We start from the raw sequence: 20,402 nt of genomic DNA on the forward strand, positions 1-20,402 counted from the left end.
TCCAGTTTTCCCAGCACCACTTATTGAAGAGACTGTCGTTTCTCCATTGTATATTCTTGCCTCCGTTGTCATAGATTAGTTGACCATAGGTGCATGGGTTTACCTCTGGGCTTTCTATCCTGTTCCATTTATCTCTATTTCTGTTTTTGTGCCAGCACCATACTGTCTTGATTATTGAAGTCAGGGAGCCTGATTCTTCCAGCTCCATGCATGGCCACAGGCAAGATCTTGAGAATCGTCTGAGGTGCTGCAGGCAGCTTGCTGCATCAGCACACCCACCCCTGGGCATCAGAGACAGGCCACGTGGTTTGGTTACAGCCTGTATCTCTAGTGGCAGATATGTTCGAGCTTCTCTGGGAACACCAGGGCATCACTTATTTCTAATAGTGCTTCACTTAGTATCACACTCCCCAGACTTTAAAAGGGTATAGTTTAGACTCACATTCCATGTATTTAAAAAAAAAATCCATGCTTGCAAGATGTAGACTTGGTTTTCTTTTGCTGAAAGAACTCCAACCAAACTCCTCAGGTGTAATCATCTGTCCTGTATAAATCAGAAGAGGCATCATCATGTCTCTGCCACTGGCACTGAAGAGGGGCAGGAGAGTTAGAGTGTTGTTCCTGCCACTTCTACCAAAACTTCTAGCCACATTAAAAAAGTGGGTACATCTCAGAAATGTTCTCAGTGGATGGAGGTGGCAAGAGCAGCTGGGGCAGTCAAGCCTCACACATCTGCATCCCCTAGTGGTTTATGTTCTGGTTTGTAACACTGTGGGAGGTGTTTTATCATACTGTTGACAGTAATAAGTCGCAGCATCTTGAGCCTCTAGGTTGTTGATGGTGAGGGTGAAATCTGTCCCAGATCCACTGCCAGTGAACCGGGATGGGACCCCAGTTTCCAAATTGGATGCACCATAGATCAGGAGCTTAGGAGCTTCCCCTGGTTTCTGCTGATACCAGGCTAAATATTTGCTAACGCTTTGACTGGCCCGGCAAGAGATGGTGACTCTTTCTCTTAGAGATGCAGACACAGAGGTTGGAGACTGGGTCATCTGGATGTCACACCTGGCACCTGAGATTGGAAACACAAAAAACAAATATCCATGTTATTACTAAGTTATAAGAGGACTATCCTGTAAGACCAGGCAGTAATGACCACACAAGCAGAGTAAATTCCTAGAGCTCTCTGTCCTTACCTGGGAGCCAGAGCAGCAACAAGCTGAGGAGCTGAGTGGGGACCCTCATGTTCACTCCGTGTCCTGACTGGGACTGAGTTCTGCACAAGATATGCTCAGAGCATTAATAAGTCTCCAGGGCAGTGGGTTGTTCTCCAGTAACATGCAAATCAGCAGGGGATGGGGCAGAGTCGGGCACAGCTGCAGGACTGGCCAATCTCAATAACACAGCACAGGGGCCGTGTCTCCCAGATGCCCAAGTCTGATCAGAGCAGCTCCAACTTGACTGCAGACAATGCTTTTCTCCCTGGAGGCCAGAGACTTGAATTACTCTACTGTTCTTTTGTTCTTTTCAATGTTCATAACATGATTTTTTTGCTACCTTTCCATCTAATATGGGTTCTATCATGGATGATATACTTCAAGAAGCTGCAAGAATTTTTACACGATCTCTGCATTGGGTACCTGGGGATATCATTGAAGCTAGAATGTCTTCTTTGTTGACCTGATTCCCTGATGCTCTTGGAGTGATAAATTTTATTAGAGAGATAGAACATAGGATAACCACAGCGTTTCCCATCCATATTTAACAATGCACCAGATCCAGACATGTGCAGAATGTGCGGAATCTACCGATGTTGTACAAAAATTTCTCTGAACTTATTTGAGGGAAAATACCTGCAGAGCTCACACAGAGCCAAGATTAGTTGTTTCCACCAGCCAGAGCACAAAGTCTCATCATTTGAGAGACATCAGGTTGCATGTTCCAAAAGGCTTTGTTCCAGTAGAGGGCAAAATTATCTGTATTCTCAATGCCATTCAGGCCTTCCCTAATAAAGATTAAAAGCAAAATCCACTAGACTCAAACAGTTTCAGCCAACAAGATTAGATATTGCTGCAGAAAAGATTAGTGACTTTCTCAATAAAATGTATCCATAATCGAGCACAAGGAGAAAAAATACAATAAAATGAGCAAAGCATTAGTGAGCTGCAAGCCAACTTCAAGCAATCTATTGTGTGTATAATTAAAGTCCTGAGAGGAAGAATTAGAGACAGGAGTACAAAGAAATATTTGAGAAAATATTGTCTATAATTTTCCACATTAAAAACAATCACACCCAGGGCTTCAATAATTAAAAATCAAGATCAGGTGAAAACCATGAATTCAGTGGTTGAATTTGCAGAAGGCTGAGAAAAAGCACACAACTTACCCACCGCTCCCTCTGGGGTCCTGGCTGTAGTTGCAAATAAGTTTCTAGCATCTGAATGGCTGGGGGAATATCAAGAAATTATCTTCAAAATGAAAACACAGCCCTCATAACAAAAAAATAGAGTCAACACTAGTTACCCTTCTTTGGGTTCTGAAAGTTGCATGTATATTTTGGAGTCGGTGGTCTGACTGATTGCTTAAGAACTTGTAAGGTTGCCATTTCTGAGCGAGTCCCAGAAGAGAAGAAGGCTCTGCACTAAGTACAACCTGCAGTGGACTGTATGACCTAGTGGACCAGTGAAGCTAAAGTGCCTGGGGTTAGATAGGGACAGTGTATGGAGGCTGCAGAAAGCTCAGCAGGAGAAGCACAGTTCAGATCCCTAGAGTATTGGAATAATGCCATAATCCCTTCTGAAGGTACCAATTCCCTTTCTTTGATATGGGTTCTGATTTGCTATTAATTCCTTGTAGAGACTACATGCTGTCTATAGGCCCAAAAGGAGTCCTGTGACCTGAGTTGCTCTTTATGAATTGAGTGGTAACTGACCCACTGGTCTATAAACATATGCATGCAAAAGAGCATTCTATCATCAGGTAGAAGTGGGATATTAAGGCTAGGGCTTGATTCTGTCCCCCAGGCAGACAGGATTTACCCAGGTAGGTTGCTCAAACTCTCTTGGCACCAACACTTGCGGAATTCCTCCTTTTCTCTCATGCTGTATCTACAGACTTATGTGGATTCTCTTTAGCAAACTGATTGAAGAAGAAAATAATTCAGATCAAATTTATGTCATATATGCTTTCATCTTTTCAAAGTAGATTTTTTTTTTTTTTTTTTGCGGTACGCGGGCCTCTCACTGCTGTGGCCTCTCCCGTTGCGGAGCACAGGCTCCGGACGCGCAGGCTCAGCGGCCATGGCTCACGGGCCCAGCTGCTCCGCGGCATGTGGGATCCTCCCGGACCGGGGCACGAACCCGTGTCCCCTGCATCGGTAGGCGAACTCTCAACCACTGCGCCACCAGGGAAGCCCCAAAGTAGATTTTTATAGCATTGAAGCCCACTTTAAGCATAGTGAGGTAAGACCATGCAGGAAGAAAATATCTCAGTGGGCAGGACTTGGAGTTATGTGCTCTAATCCACTTTGCCTTGCACAGAGATAACCTGTGTCAGAGATCTTTACTAATTCAAGAGCAGTGATTAACAGTTTGGCCAAATGGTCAGAAGATTGGATTAACCATGACTGGAAAGTTGGTGAGAAGTAGATCTAAAGCAGAGTTTTCAAATGCATCTTTAGGACTGGGCACATTTCTTGGAGTGCCCCCTTAGTATTTTCAGGTACAGAAGTAAAGTTTAATAGTTAATAGAAGATTACAGTAACACAATACATAGATGTCAAATTGGTTAATCCATTAATGAGTAAAAGATTTGATTTACTATACACCAAAATGGTTGTTGTATATGGCAGTGGGCACATGGGTAGTGGAAAATATAAAGTTATAAATGTTAACTATGGCTGACTTGGTACAATTGGAGAAATAAGAGCTCTTATCTATATCTATATTTATGTGTCTGTCTATCTATTATCTATCTATCTATCTATCATGATTTCTCACCTTCTTCTGAGAGGCAGATGTAAGAGGAAGGATACATGCAAATTATGGGTGTTTCATGTTGGATTAAATAGTCAGGAATGCTTGTCAGGAGAGCACCTGCCCTTGTCCTGTCTCTGAATGAATTATGTCTCCCTCTGCTGGTGATCTAGAGTTGAGACGTTAAGATTTTTTCTACAACCTTTATTTATATCCAATAAACTGCACATGTTTAGCATATACAATTTGGTGAGTTTGGATATATGCATACACTCATGAAATCTTTACCACCTTCAAAGTTTTAGATATATTGTTCTCCTTCAAAATTTTCATCACATCCCGCTGGGTATTTTGTTGTTGTTAGGATTTTACATTTTATTTTATTTATTCATTTTTAATGATAATGCTGAAATCTCCCCTCCTAACAATTCAGTTCATTATATGGTCCTGTCACTTTAGGCGCTGTGCTGTACAGCAGATCACTGGATCTCACTCATCTTCAAAGCTGAGATTTTATACTCATTATTTTGAAAAGGTTTGTCCATGCTTGATCCCATGCAGAACTGAGCAGGAGAATAAAAACACACAAACTAATAGTCTTCTGGTATAGTTTGTGTTTATCTAGAGTAAAAGCAGCTCGCATCCTCAGTCCTCCCCCAGGACAGTGTTAATTCTCTTGTTCTCTGTCACAGTGAAGGCTGAAGAAACTTTGATTGTCTGGACATTCCACAGTGTGTCGTATAATGCAGGACTGGATTGATGACATCACGTTCATTAGACTCGATGGGCAAGAAATTGCCAGGACTGTAAATGACTGGTAAAAATATACGTGCTCCAGACAATACGATGTAAATCCTACCAAAATTCATGGGCTGCCAATCAGTGAATATGGCAGGGGTCCAGGTGCCTGAGGCATCTCAGACTGGCACATGCTATTCAGGGTAAAGAACAAGAAATTGAAACTTGTCCTCCTACCATTGAGGATGAGGCAGAGTGTTTGTGGGCTCGGTGGAATGTTGACACAATACATTCCACACTTGGGTACACGACACCACCCATTTGTGGCTCACACAGAAAGCTGCCAGGTCTGAGTTGGCTCAGGGAGGAGAGGTCCCTGCATCAGGTTCAGGTCATGATATATAAGTGGCTGTGTCACTTGGGCCATACGATCCAGTACATATGTTGTTGCATGATACATCTGTGATAGATAAGGATATTGTGTGTACACTCTATAAACTGTAATAGATCTCACATCATAGATTTCTAGGGTTCTAGGGCAAGACCATGCCACCCTCAGGAAATTTAAAAAATCAACTATACAATGTTAAAAAATCAGCCCTCAGAATGTCAGGGATGCTTGCTAGACATGGCCTTGGAAGTGAAGTAGCTTCGTGATTGAGTTTCCCATTATAATCTGGTAATTTTCTTTTTCTTTTTCTTTTTTTTTTTTTTTTTTTGCGGTATGCGGGCCTCTCACTGTTGTGGCCTCTCCCGTTGCGGAGCACAGGCTCTGGACACACAGGCTCAGCGGCCGTGGCTCACGGACCCAGCCGCTCCGCGGCATGTGGGATCTTCCCGGACCGGGGCACGAACCCGCGTCCCCTGCATCGGCAGGCGGACTCTCAACCACTGCGCCACCGGGGAAGCCCTAATCTGGTAATTTTCGACCCACCAGATTATCAGGTGGAATGGGATATGTCAGGCAATAACAAAAGATCTAACATATGTGTCACTTGAATCGTGGAAGGAGGAGAGAAAATGGATGGAACAAAAGAAGGATTCGAATGATAATAGTTACTGACTAGTGAATTTTTAATCTCTAAAGGAATGTGCATCTCTTGCCCTCTCTGTCTTTATGTGCAAAAGGAGGTCAATGGATATAGGTGATGTACTCCTCAGTGGTCCATACAATGCATCTCTCTCAGAGGTCATTAGGACATGGGTTGACTTAGGATTTATTCTTGCTGCATATCTTGGTCACGGCTGGACAAAGGAGAACCTGTTCAGTTGGGCCCATTTTCTTCAAGTTGTCCAGTATCAATAATCTATACAATGTTAGGAATGGCTACCTAAAAACGACCTAAAGAAAAATCTTAATGTATGAATATACATTTCTAAAGTGTAGTTTTGTCCTCTAATCCGCCCAAAAGGCCAGGGGTGTCACTCAAAGAGTTATTGTGAGACAGGCCAGGAGCTAGTAAAGCATGCAAATTATGTGCTAGTATAATATTTGTCACATGAAAAGGGGACTTTAAAATCTACTGTTAAGTAAACTAAATCAAAACTTCATAACTCTCTCTCCCTGAAATTCTGATATATTTCCCATCTTCAGACTGAGTGTTGTCCCTTATACTGTATTTGAAGACATGTGATTTTATCCAGGTAATTAATTTTTCAGCCATTCATGTTTGTTTATTGGTCAGTTTGTTTAATTGGTTTGTTTATTATGTTTGTTTATTGGTTTGTTTGTTGGTTGGTCAGTTTGTTTAATTGCTATTACCTTTATAACTCACAAGTGCTAATACATAGGTGACTCGAATATCAACTAGATTTCAATTTAAAATGAAAAGAAACCCTAAGAACTTATAGTATTGTCGTGAACATACATATAATAAGCACTTTCATAGGCTTCAATGATTTACTTTTTAACATTAGGCAAAATTATCTCCATTCATACCCTTTGAACCAGGACTGAGATAGAAAAGTGTTTTAAGGTGAACACAACCATTTGTGGGAGTTTTAAAAACAATGTTTATGTAGGATTTTATTATAGCTAGCGCAGGTAGTATACCTTAATCCATTTCATTTATGTAATCATTTTGCATATATGCATGTGATGTGGGTACATAGATGTATTTATAAACTTATTTATACATAAACATGTATATATAAGTATATGCAACAATAATATATCAAATAAATACACATGCATAGATATGTATATTACATATAATATGCAAATTTTTCCAAAAAGGAGGTAAATTTCACATTTATTATTCAAATATTATCTAGTTTTAATTTACTCTTAATATATTTATAGGGCCTCCCTGGTGGCGCAGTGGTTGAGAGTCCGCCTGCCGATGCAGGGGATACGGGTTCGTGCCCCGGTCTGGGAGGATCCCATATGCCGCGGAGCGGCTGGGCCCGTGAGCCATGGCCGCTGAGCCTGTGCGTCCGGAGCCTGTGCTCCGCAACGGGAGAGGCCACAACAGTGAGAGGCCCGCGTACAGCAAAAAAAAAAAAAAAAAAAAAAAAAAGAATATATTTATAAATACATTACTAAATATTTGTACTTATACCAAATATTTTAATAAATATATCTATCTAGATGGGTAGGTGTGTAAATATTATGTAGGTCACCTCTTGCACAATAATTATTGGTACACAACCACTGAAAACTCAGTGGCGTCTATCACTAAGCGTTTATTTTCATGTTCACAAATGTCCATTTTAACAATGATTAACATGATTAACCCTGGCTGATCCAGGCAGGTCTCAGCAGGGTGGTTCTGTGGCAGACACCTGAGCTTGTCTCCAGCTTATGGACTGTGTTTGATTTGGGCCAAGACTGGAAGGCAGTGGTTACTCAGGGCACAACATTCTCATGGGAAGTTGCAGGAGTGAAGAAAATCCCCAAACCAAACTGCACAGGCAAATTTAAGTTCATTCGTCTCCAAGACATGTGCACACAATTTTTTTGAATTAGTACATATGGTATTATTATTATTTTTTTTTTAGAATTTTAAGTTTTCAGAAGATTTGAGCAAAAAGTTCAGAGAGTTCCCAAATACTGTCTCAACACTCCAGTCATTGTGCCCTATTGTTAGACATTGGTGTGGTATACGTTTGTTACAATTGATGACCCAACATTGATCCATTATATTAACAAAATTCCATCCCTTATATTAAGCTTCACTCTTTGCATTGTACATTCTATGCATTTGACATGTCCATAATAACATTTAACCACCATTACAGTGTCATACAGAATTCTTTTTTGTTTAAAGAAGATGTTGGGGGTAGGAGTTTATTTATTTATTTTTGCTGTGTTGGGTCTTCGTTTCTGTGTGAGGGCTTTCTCTAGTTGTGGCAAGCGGGGGCCACTCTTCATCGCGGTGCACAGGCCTCTCATTATCGCGGCCTCTCTTGTTGCGGAGCACAGGCTCCAGACGCGCAGGCTCAGTAGTTGTGGCTCACGGGCCTAGTTGCTTCGCGGCATGTGGGACCCTCCCAGACCAGGGCTCAAACCCGTGTCCCCTGCATTAGCAGGCAGATTCTCAACCACTGCGCCACCAGGGAAGCCCAACATGACTATTCTTATGTGTCAGCCTGATGCAGGTCATGTTGAATTGAACAGCTTTTAAAAAATAGTGCAATATCAAATTGCTTTTGTCCTGAAAATAGAGTCTTGGAAATTGTAAAAATAGACTTTGTCTTCTTATTAAATTTGGGCAATTTAAATCCAAAATCGGACTTAATTGATGAAAACAAATGAACTAATACAATACTATATGAGATTCCAAAAGAATGTTTTGTCTGCATATTCTCTGGGAAACACTCAAGAATAAGATTTTGAAACAATACTGAAAAGATAAGTGAGCAGAAATGATGTTCACCTTTAAACTCTGAACTTTATGGCAGTAATCTCATTTGCTGAGAAAAAATCATGGTGTAGAAGTACATGTAGATTATGTGTTCCATATTTCACTAGTCACAATATTATTTACCCTTTTATTTTATTCTATTTCTTTAAGTTTTTCTTTCTTTGACCTGTTTTTTGGCTTTTCTTTGTTTGTTTGTTTTATGATTCTGGGTCTTATTCTGGCTTCTAAATGTACCAAGACAAATAGGGTTTCTACTAGATAGCAGGCTGCTGTCCTAAAAATTCCAGCCCTCTAACCATGCAGTGAAAGAAGTCAAAAGATAAGCATCTGAAAGAAAATCAAACAAACATATATGAAGCAAAATGGAGAAGCTGTTATAAATATTAAAGCTAGTTTTATAGGATACTTTCAACATGCATGAAATTAAGAATTGTTTTTATGCACTATTACTGTTTGAATTCTGTTACCCTAAGAATTATAATGATGTTTTAGATTCCAGGACATCAGAATGTGACATCATTTGGAAAATATTCATTGTAGATATAATTAGGTAATTAAGATGTGGTCATACTCAGTATGGTGGGCCTTTAATATGACAGGTGGCCTTATAAGGAGAGGAGAAAGGACACAAAGGCAGAGATACAGAGAGAAGAAACCATGTGAAGACAGAGGCAGTGATTGGACTTACGATACCACGAGTTAAGAAAAATCTGGGGCCACCAGAAGGTGAAAAAAGACAATGAAGGGTCCTCACCTACAGGTTTCAGAGAGGGCCTGGCCTGGACAACACCTTGAGTTCATACCTCAAGTCTCCAGTCCTGAGAGAGAATACATCTCTTTTGTTTTAGGCCACTAAATCCCTATTACTTTCTTACAGAAGCCTGAAGAAACGAATACACCCAGTACTGAATATGGAAACATAAACTGTAGGAAAAAGAGTGAAAGTGAGAATTCTGTTGTGTTTTATTACAAATCAATTTTGCAGAAGCTCCTTTTACAAAATATTCTTTAAGATGGATGCATTTCAGAGAGAATTTTTCTCTTTTATGAAATTACTGGAAAACTTTTAAAGGTCTCCAATCATTATTTGTTGTTTTATCTCATAACCAACTGTCCTAAAATATAGAGAAAATGTTAAATCCCTTAAAAAATCATTCTTGGTATGAAAAAAGGCTTTGAAATATTCCTCTCCTACCTTTAGAAAGAAATTATAAGATTTCTACTTCTAAAAACAGCTCTCTGCCTCATCTATGTTATGAAACCATGTTGAGGCCCGTAAACAAAACTAACCAGCAGCCAACACTAATCACTTCACACCACCCAGCAATAATAATTTTTCAGGGTTGCATGAGTGACCTCCATGAGGTCCAGGTGGGGAGCAGGTCTCTGTGAGTCTCTAACTTTGACCACAGTCAACTGAATGAGGAAGGTCTTAGGCAGGCAGGTTCATTGTACTTTTTGTCTCTGTTGTCAGATACTATTAGTCTGAGGTCCTTAAAACTGAAAGCCAATAGAACTACCATATGACCCAGCAATCCCACTACTGGGCATATAACCTGAGAAAACCATAACTCAAAAAGAGTCATGTACCACAATATTCATTGCAGCTCTATTTACGATAGCCAGGACATGGAAGCAACCTAAGTGTCCATCAACAGATGAATGGATAAAGAAGATGTGGCACATATATACAATGGAATATTAGCCATAAAAAGAAATGAAATTGAGTTATTTGTAGTAAGGTGGATGGACCTAGAGTCTGTCAAACAGAGTGAAGTAAATCAGAAAGAGAAAAACAAAATACCGTATGCTAACATATATATATGGAATCTAAAAAAAAAAAAGGTTCTGAAGAACCTAGGGGCAGGACAGGAAGAAAGATGCAGACATAGAGAATGGACTTAAGGACACGGGGAGGCGGAAGGGTAAGGTGGGACGAAGTGAGAGAGTGGCATGGACATATATACACTACCAAACGTAAAATAGATAGCTAGTGGGAAGCAGCCGCATAGCACAGGGAGATCAGCTCGGTGCTTTGTGACCACCTAGGGGGGTGAGATAGGGAGGGTGGGAGGGAGACGCAAGAGGGAAGAGATAGGGGGATATATGTATATGTATAGCTGATTCACTTTGTTATACAGCAGAAACTAACATAACAATATAAAGCAATTATACCCCAATAAAGGTGTTTAAGAAAAAAAAGAACTAAGAGAACGTTAATGGAAATGGGAAAAGTAGCAAGTTTGGCAGGAAGGCAGAAAGCAAGCAAGGTGTGTCACTGGGAAATGCAGTGCGTAGGTTTGTTCTCCAGTTTTTATTAAACTTACCAACGCAGGAAAAAAAAAACTTGGCTCAAAACAAAGTCTTCTGACAATGAGTTGGGAACTCCTTCTAGACTGCCTGGTGCCATTCTGGTTGTTGTCTGGTGGATGACTTCCCTTAGTTGGAGTTGCTGTCCAGATTATATTTGTGGACACTATACAGCTGGCATCAAATGGCAGGAAAAAATTTCTCCCAAAGGCAAAAGAGCTCTCACATGAGCCCCATAAACAGGATGGCCATATAAATCCCCTTCCAGAGTGTTGAATGTGTGTCTTTTCCTCAAGGAAAGGAATCACTATGGACTTCCCTGGTGGCGCAGTGGTTCAGAATCCGCCTGCCAATGCAGGGGACACAGATTTGATCCCTGGTCCGGGAAAATCCCACATGCTGTGGAGCAACTAAGCCCATGCTCCACAACGACTGAGCCTGAGCTCTAGAGCCCACGAGCCACAACTGCTGAAGCCCACGCTCCTGGAACCTGTGCTCGACAACAAGAGAAGCCACTGCAATGAGAAGCCTGCGCACCGCAATGAAGAGTAGCCTCCGCTCACCACAACTAGAGAAAGCCTGTGTGCAGCAACGGAGACCCAACGCAGCCAAAAATAAATAAAATTTTAAAAAAGAAAAGAAAAAGAAAGAAAGGAATCACTTGATAGCCTCTCTGACTTCTGGAGTCAACACATTGCACATGTAGGAGGGCTGGTGTGGCACATGGACCAGGTGACATGGAACCTGCCATATTTGAGTTGGCCCAGAAAAGCAAAGGTCTCTGCAGCAGGTCCAGCCTGCAGTGCAAGCAGCCCTGCCACCTGGGCCAGTGAGGACATAGAAGACTTGATCAAAGACATCATCCATCTGGACAAAGCTCACACTTAGAGAATACTCTGCTAACAATAGTAAAACGCACCAGAGAACTTAGTGGATGCTCCAGGGAGGACATGGCGGCCTTTCCATGGAGGCTTTGTGGACCATAAGCTCCCTTAGTGAGGAGGAAGGAAGAGGCTCTGGTAGGACGACCTGATGATGCCGGGACACCTTTTTACACAAAAGTGGACCCAATGGCTGTGACTGAGGCCTTCAAACCTCTTCCTTAAGGCTGTACAGACATTTCCACCTGAGCCCAGCCTGGAGTCAACTTGTCCTCTGGGTACTGCAGCTGCTTCTGCCACCCTGAGGGTGAAGCCTCCTGGGAAAGTTTCTGTTTGAGGTTTTTACACTCTGCTGGGTTCAGTGAGTCCCCTGTTCACAGAAGTATGTGCAGCGTCCCCAGGCTTCACTCTGGTGATTGTAGCAAGAAGTCAATTGAATTTTGAATAAAATTGTCCCCACTGCGAATATATGTAGAAATACCTCCTGAAGACTTGTCATTCTTTGTATGTGTTACAAACTCATTAATACAAATCTTTTTAAAAAAACTTTCTAATTAAGAATCCAATTTTAATTGCACTTGCTATGAAATCCATTATTTTGGAAAGGAATCATCTCTAAATAGTTTCAATTCCTTAACCAGAAATAGTATTATATTGTCCAGGTGGCCTTGAAAATATTTCATGTCATTCATACCATGTCAGAGCACATAACTAGAATGCCCATTATTAGTTCAGCAGTATTTTTAGAGCATTTTTAAAAATGGGATCTATTTGAAGTATTCACTTTCTCTACAAGTATCACTAGCAAATGTGAGTCAGATCCATTTTCAAGAAATGAACATTCATGTGAAAACTAGACATTTGTTTATTTATTGAATTTTTGCTTTTTTGAGTAAATAGTAGCAAGTATGTAATCTCTAAGAATTATGTGACATGAATCTTCATTGCTACATAGAATGTTGGACACTTTGGAAAGACAGCCACTGGGAAAGTTACAACATAAACAGAGGGTAGCACTGAGAACTCATAATTTCATAACGTCAGAGAACTGTGGAAAATAAAAGAATTAAATGACCTGAAATAGCAAAGTAAAAAGTAAAAACTTTCCCTTTCTCGTTGAGCCATTGTTTACCCAACACTTTGCTCTTCTATATTATTTTCCGAACTTGCATGTGGACAGAAGTTCTGACTTGGCCCAAGTAGAGGAACCTATAGCTGGAAAAAGTAAGTCCAGCTGAGCTTTGGTTGTAACCCAGGGTAACTTCTTACTGTTATTTATTCAGGCTTTTTCTTTTTTTCCCAAGGCCACCCAGATCATTCTTAAAATACGTCTGAATCCTCCACGCTGGTCTTCATCTCTTCTGCATCTCCTGCTAATTTTTGCCCTTTGGACGTTTCGGTTTCCATGTCACATCCCATAGCACCTCCCTGACCAACCATACGGCCTCTGCTGGACCACCTCCAGGGGCAAATATATTTTTGGAGACTCTCCTCGGCTGAGTTAGGTTGACAGTGACTGTGTGACATGACCTCAGGTCTCCTCCCAGGAACATCACTAAGCCCTGCTGATGATGGATTTCAAGCCCTGCGCCACATACTCATTTCCTGTAACACTTGCAACCAGGCAGACGTCCCTTCCACTCTGTGATTCCATAAGGAACATATTGCGTCTTCTGTCTTCGTTTTTATTATCAACCCTCAACACCACCACCATTTTTTTTTCTTTTTTTTTTTTTGTGGTACGCGGGCCTCTCACTGTTGTGGCCTCTCCCGTTGCGGAGCACAGGCTCCGGACGCACTGGCTCAGTGGCCATGGCTCACGGGCCCAGCCGCTCCGCGGCATGTGGGATCTTCCCGGACCGGGGCACAAACCCGCGTCCCCTGCATCGGCAGGCGGACTCTCAACCACTGCGCCACCAGGGAAGCCCCCACCACCATTTTTAATCCCACCTCATAGAAGCCAAAGAGCAACTGTGTGTGTGTCAACTAGATTCTCTTCATGCTTCCATTCCTGCAGTCTTCCCACACTTTAAAATTCTTAACTTTCGTGGGAAAAAAAGCCCCTCATATCATTCTGTATTTTTCCAGTGTTCTACAGGGTAAATTCTATGCCCTACAGTTTATTTATTTTTTAATCTCTACTTTGGAATTTTAATATCTCACATTTTCTTTCTGTGAAAGGTAATTGAGACAAATCAGAGATGTTTAGCATTAGGTTATTTTATGGACTATGGATTTACAACTGACTATTTAGACACTCATAACCCCAAAGTCTTACTGATGTTCTCAGCTAACTCCCCCTGAGGACAGCTGTGTAGACTGCTGTCTAGAACATGGTAAACAAGTAGGAAGATATGTAGTAAAAAGGAGAATCAGAAGCTGGGGAAAGTGGGGGAAAATATTCTTGAATATTATGACATGTTATCTTAAAAAATATATCAAAAACTGCTAAACCCGTTATGTTGCTATAAATCTGCCTCAATTGTCCACCTGTTACACTGACTACATTTATTTGACACCTACCTGTACGTAAGGGAGGGAGAAGTAGGATGAGCTTTCACTCACCTCTCCTTCCTCAGGTCTGTAGGCTCAGAGGGCACTTAGACCCTTCCATTCTCCTGCTGGTTCTGTCAGGCAAGGCTCTGCAGCTGATGGGGCCTTAAGCTGTGGTGTCTGAGTAGAGGAGGCTTTCATGGTCCAGAGGCCTCAGCTTCAAACTACTCCCCTGATTCTCTAACATCTTTCTGTTACACTGACTCAGAGAATCTGCCTGCCTGCTCCCCAGACAGTCAACATATGTGGGCAGCTGGGCCACTCGGAGAGGGGTGTTTGTGTTCAGGGCTGTACCACTGTGGGAGGATCTTCCATGCCTTGCTGGCAGTAATAAACTCCAACATCCTCAGCCTCCACCCTGCTGATTTTTAGTGTGAAATCTGTCCCTGACCCACTGCCAGTGAACCTGTCTGGGACCCCAGAGGCCCGGTTGGAAGCTCCATAGATCAGGACCTGTGGAGACCGACCTGGTTTCTGCAGGTACCAACTCAAATAAGTGTTTCCATAACTATCTAGGAGGCTCTGACTGGATCTGCAGGAGATGGAGGCCGGGTCTCCAGGGGTGATAGACAGGGAGAGTGGAGTCTGGGTCAGCACAATATCCCCACTGGATCCTAAAATAGAGAAAAGTACAAGATTTATAAACCACTTTCAGAATTTTCCTTTTGTTATTTACTTCAGGCTAAATCATTTTAAAAATTCTGATTAATACCTCAAATATCCAATTTCAAAAAGAACCCAAGATTTGCAAGGTAAAAAGAGGTCTCTGGAGGTCATATTCCTTTGTCCACACTTTCTATGTTGCAGTTCTCACCAGAGCACAGGTACTTGTTTCTTTGGGACTCTTTCTCATTCTCATATCGCTAAACATCACAGGCCCTTTACAGAGGGTAATGTGTGCATCTAACACACGGACAGATACACATGAAAAGCAGTGGTGCCCCCAGAGCTCACCAGCCCCCCACCCTCCTTCTCCCCTCCGTCCTTACCTGGGACCCAGAGCACGAGGAGGCCCAGGAGCTGAGCAGGGAACCCCATTTTCAGAAGTTGGAACTGAGGAGTCCTGATAAGTCAGAGCAAGACTGGAGCTGAGCTTTTATCTCACTCTTGCAGGGGAAGGTCCTCCCTGGGGAACAACATGCAAATCCCCTGTGGGGGGTGGGGTGGACAGCTGTGTGGAAAGAGCCAGGGGGAGGGAGGGAGGGGCTCAACTTCGAGTAAAGTGAAATAAAGGCCTTCTGTGTTTGGAATAAAATGAACACCTAAAATCCATACTTCTTGGAAGAGTGGGAAGAAGAATTCCACTGTGAAAGTCCGGATGGATTGCAAGGACCCAGTGTACATGCCCTGCGGCTCTAAGAAAGCATCGGAGACCCTGAGGTGTAGACATGTGTGTCCAGGGTCAATATCCAGGAGGGGAACAGTCATCTTGCTCTGATTCTTCCAGGCTGATCTAGATAAGAGAACAGCTCCTTCCCCACTAGTACTGACCATCAGAACTTTCTCCAAATAACTGCATAGAGTTAAGCTGTTTCGACAGCTGTCAGGTAACTGCAGTTCCCAGGTTACCTGTTTAAGAATGTTAGAAACAGGTGTTAGAACTGGTCTTTTCCTGAGACCTCATGAATTATATTTCAAAGACCACTTAAATCACAAGAACTTGACAGTAAAATGAAGTACCTGAAAACCAGTTATTTTACTCTGGTGAATAATCTATCATAGTTCTATGTCTCTCTCTGTCTCTCTGTCTCTCTCTCTGTCTCTGTCCCTCTCTCTCTGTCTCTGTCTCTCTGTCTCTCTCTCTCTCTCTCTATATATATATATGTTTTGTACATACACACACACACACACACACACATATACACATATGTATGTCAGATTAATCAAAGGAAAAAATTCACTTGGGATGATGGAACATAATGAAAAAACAACGATTTTATATTATTTTTTCTGAGTGGTGCTTAGAAAAACTCATCTCCTGTTGACTCTTTCTCACCTAGTAGAACCAGGTCCTGCAGGGTTTCCTGGGTCTTGTCAGCTCTGTGTGAGAACCTAAGGTTCTCACTGGCCAATATGTTGGAAGCCACAGCCATGAGTCTACATTTCAAAAGGAGATGCCCTTTCTGAGAAAAGCAATGACTGGATCCTTTATTTTAATGTCTCAGTGTAGCCTGTGTCTATCATTGACACATTCCTGGGCTTTTATTTAAGAATGGTCATTGTGGAACACAGTTCCAGACCACCACTGCTCAGCACATCAGTCTGTCACACCAGCTTTCATTAAATAGGAAAACAACATGACTATTCTCACGTGTCAGCCTGGTGCAGGTCATGTTGAATTGAACAGCTCCTGAAACATAGTGCCAATGTCAAATTGCTTTTGTCTTGAAAATAAAACCTTGGAGAAATTGAAAAAGTTGACTTTGCTATCTTATTAAAGTTTGGATAATTTAAATCCAAAGTCAAACTTAACTGACCAACACAAATTAACTAATACGATACTATGTAAGATTCCACAAGAACATCTGGTCTGAATATTCTCTGGGAAATATTCAAGAATAAAATCTTGAAACAATGCTGAAAAAATAACTAAGCAAAAGTTATGTCCATCTTTAAACTCTGAACCCTATGGCAATAATCTCATTAACAGAGATAAGTCATGGTGTAGAGGTACAAGTAGAATTACACATGTTCCATATTTCACTGTTCAAAATATTATTTACTCTTTCATTTTATCTATTTCTTAAAGTTTTTGCTTTCCTTGACCGTTTTTTTTTTGTTTTTTTTTGTTTTTTTTTAATGATGGTAGCAAAAAGATTCTGGGTTTTACTCCTGGCTTATGAAGGTACCAAGACAAATAGGTGTTTCTACTAGGTAACAGGCTGCTATCCTGAAATTCCAGCCCTCTAATCAACCATGTAGTGAAAGAAGTCAAAAATAAGCACCTGAAAGAAATACAAACAAATATGAAGCAAAATGGAGAAATTATTATAAATATTAAAGCTACTTTTATAGGAATCTTTTAACATGTTTTAACTTAAGAACTGTTTTTATGCTCTATTATTAGTTCAATACTGTTTCCCTAAACTTATATTGAAGTTTTAGCCCCCAGAACCTCAGAATATGACATTATTTGGAAAATATTCATTGTAGATATAATTAGGTTAATTAGGATGTGGTTATACTGTAGTATCGTTGGCCTTTTTATAACTGAAATATAGTTAATGTAAAATATCATGTTAGTTTCAGGTGCACAGCACAGTGACATATATATACATATATGAAACTCTTCCCTTATAGGTTATAAAAAAATATTGAATACAGTTCCCCGAGCTATACAGTAGATCCTTGTAGGTTACCTATTTTATAAAAAGTAGTGTGCATATGTTAATTCCAACCTCAGTTTATCCCTTGCCCCACCCCCCTTTCCCCTTTGGTAACCATTAAGTTGTTTTTTTTTTTAATTTTTATTGGAATATAGTTGATTTACAATGTGTTAGTTTCAGGTGTATAGCAAAGTGAATCAGTGAGATATATATATATCTCTCCACTCTTCTTAAAATTCTTTTCCCATATAGGTCATTACAGAGTATTGAGTAGAGTTCCCTGTGCTTACAGTAGGTCCTTATTAGTTTTCTATTTTATATATAGTAGTGCGCATGTGTCAAAATCAATCTCCCAATTTATCCCTGCCTTCCCCCTTTCCACCTTGGTAACCACAAGGTTGCTTTCTATATCCATGACTCTATTTCTGTTTTGTAAATAAGTTCATTTGTACCATTTTTTGAGGTTCCACATATAAACGATATCATGATATTTGTGTTTCTCTGTCTGAATTCATACTGAATTCACTCAGTATGATAATCTCTAGTTCCATCCATGTTGATGCAAATGACATTATTTCATTCTTTTTTATGACTAAGTAATGTTCCACTGTATATATGTACCACTTCTTCTTTATCCATTACTCTCTTGATGGACATTTAGGTTGCTTCCATGTCCTGGCTATTGTAAACACTGCTGCACTGAACACTGGGGTCCATGTATCTTTTTTGATTTATGGTTTTCTCTGGATATATGCCCAGGAGTGGGATTGCTGGATCACATGGTAGTTCTCTGTTTAGTTTTTTAAAGAACCTTCATACTGTTCTCCGTAATGGTTGTACTAATTTAGTTTCCCACCAAAAGTGTAGGAGGGTTCCCTTTTCTCCACACCCTCTCCAGTATTTATTGTTTGTAGACTTTTTGATGATGGCCATTCTGACTGGTGTGAGGTGATAACTTGTAGTTTTGATTTGGATTTCTCTGATACTTAGTGATGTTGAGTATGTTTTCATGTGCTTTTTGGCCATCTGTATGTCTTCCTTGGAAAGATGTCTATTTAGATTTTCTGCCCATTTTTTGATTGGGACGTTTGTTTTTTGACATAGAACTGCATGAGTAGATTGAATATTTTGGAGATTAATCTCTTGTCAGTCGCTTCATTTGCAAATATTGTCTCCCATTCTGAGAGTTGTCTTTTTGTTTTATTGATGGTTTCCTTTGCTGTGCAGAAGCTTTTAACTTTAATTAGGTCCCGTTTGTTTATTTTTTTAAATTTTCATTGTTCTAGGAGGTGGATCAAAAAAGATAGTGCAATTTATGTCAAAGAGTGATCTGCCTATGTTTTCCTCTACACGTTTTCTAGTATCTGGTCTTACATTTAGGTCATTTATCAATTTTGAGTTTATTTTTCTGTTTGGTGTGAGAGAATGCTCTGGAATTATTCTTTTCCATGTAGCTGTCCAGTTTTCCCAGGACCACTTATTGAAGAGACTGTCTTTTCTTCATTGTATGTTTTGCCTCCTTTGTCATAGACTAATTGACCATAGTTGCATAGGTTTATTTCTGGGCTTTCTATCCTGTTCCACTGATCTATGTGTCTGTTTTTTTATGCCAGTACCATACTGTTTTGATGACTGTAACTTTGTAGTATAGTCTGAAGTCAGGGAGCCTAATTCCTCCAGCTCCATGTTTTTCTTTCTGAAGGTTGCTTTGGCTATTTGTAACTTTGTAGTAACTTTGTAACTTTGTAGTATAGTCTGAAGTCAGGGAGCCTAATTCCTCCAGCTCCATGTTTTTCTTTCTGAAGGTTGCTTTGGCTATTTGGGGTCTTTTATGTTTGTTAAACTTAGAATTAATAATTAAAATGATAAGACAATTATGGTAGATCAGAAAATATGTTACTCCGATTGAGACTGCAGTCTAATTCATCATGTCTTGAATCAAGTTGGGTCTAGGGTCTCACTTTGACAAACAGAATGTGAGGACAGGAACCCTGTGCCAGTTCTGGAGTCTAGGTCTCAAGTGCCTTGCAGCTTCCACCTTCCCTCTTGGATATAAGAAAGCTGATCTAGCCTATTGGAGGATGAGAGGCCATGTGGAAGAGAACTGAGGCCCCTCAGCCAACAGCCAACACTGACCACCAGATATGTGGTCAGTGAACCAAGCTCACTGCTCTGAGACTACCAGCCCTGCAGGGAATGGGACGGGCTCTGCGGGACACAGGAAAGGAGGGTGAAGGCTGGGTTTACACACAGTGCCTGTGGTCTGGTGACAGCTCTTCAGTAATTATTCCCTTCCTGATAAGAAATGCCCTGAGCACTGGAAACTGAGATTCTCATCTATCTAAATTTAGGAATTCCCTAGCATTCAAAGCAGAGTCAGACTTTTTCCAAAGTTTGACAAAGCCTAGAAAACAGAGGCATAAAAAGGGAGTTCAGTCTGCCCCTTGGAGCTTGCCCCTTGGGTGATTCTTGTGGGAGCCTCACCCCTGGCTCTGGAGACGAGGGGAAGAAGGGTCCTGTGATGCTCTAGGGAAGAGGGAAGGAGCATGAGCAGTGAACACTGCCCCATCTGCTGCCTGGAAAAGCTAATAGTCTTCCCCACCTCCTTCCCTCAAAATCCCCTTTCCTCATTAAAAATAAAGAAAAGAAAAATCTCTGGAAAAGAGATTTTACGGTAGAAAAAATGCACATGAAACGTCACAGGCAACAGTGAGGGATGTATTTGTGGAATAATATTGATGACTTTCAGTAGAA

The sequence above is a fragment of the Mesoplodon mirus genome, assembly GCF_964341445.2.
Source record: "Mesoplodon mirus genome assembly, chromosome: 14".
Classification (NCBI taxonomy): Eukaryota; Metazoa; Chordata; class Mammalia; order Artiodactyla; family Ziphiidae; genus Mesoplodon; species Mesoplodon mirus.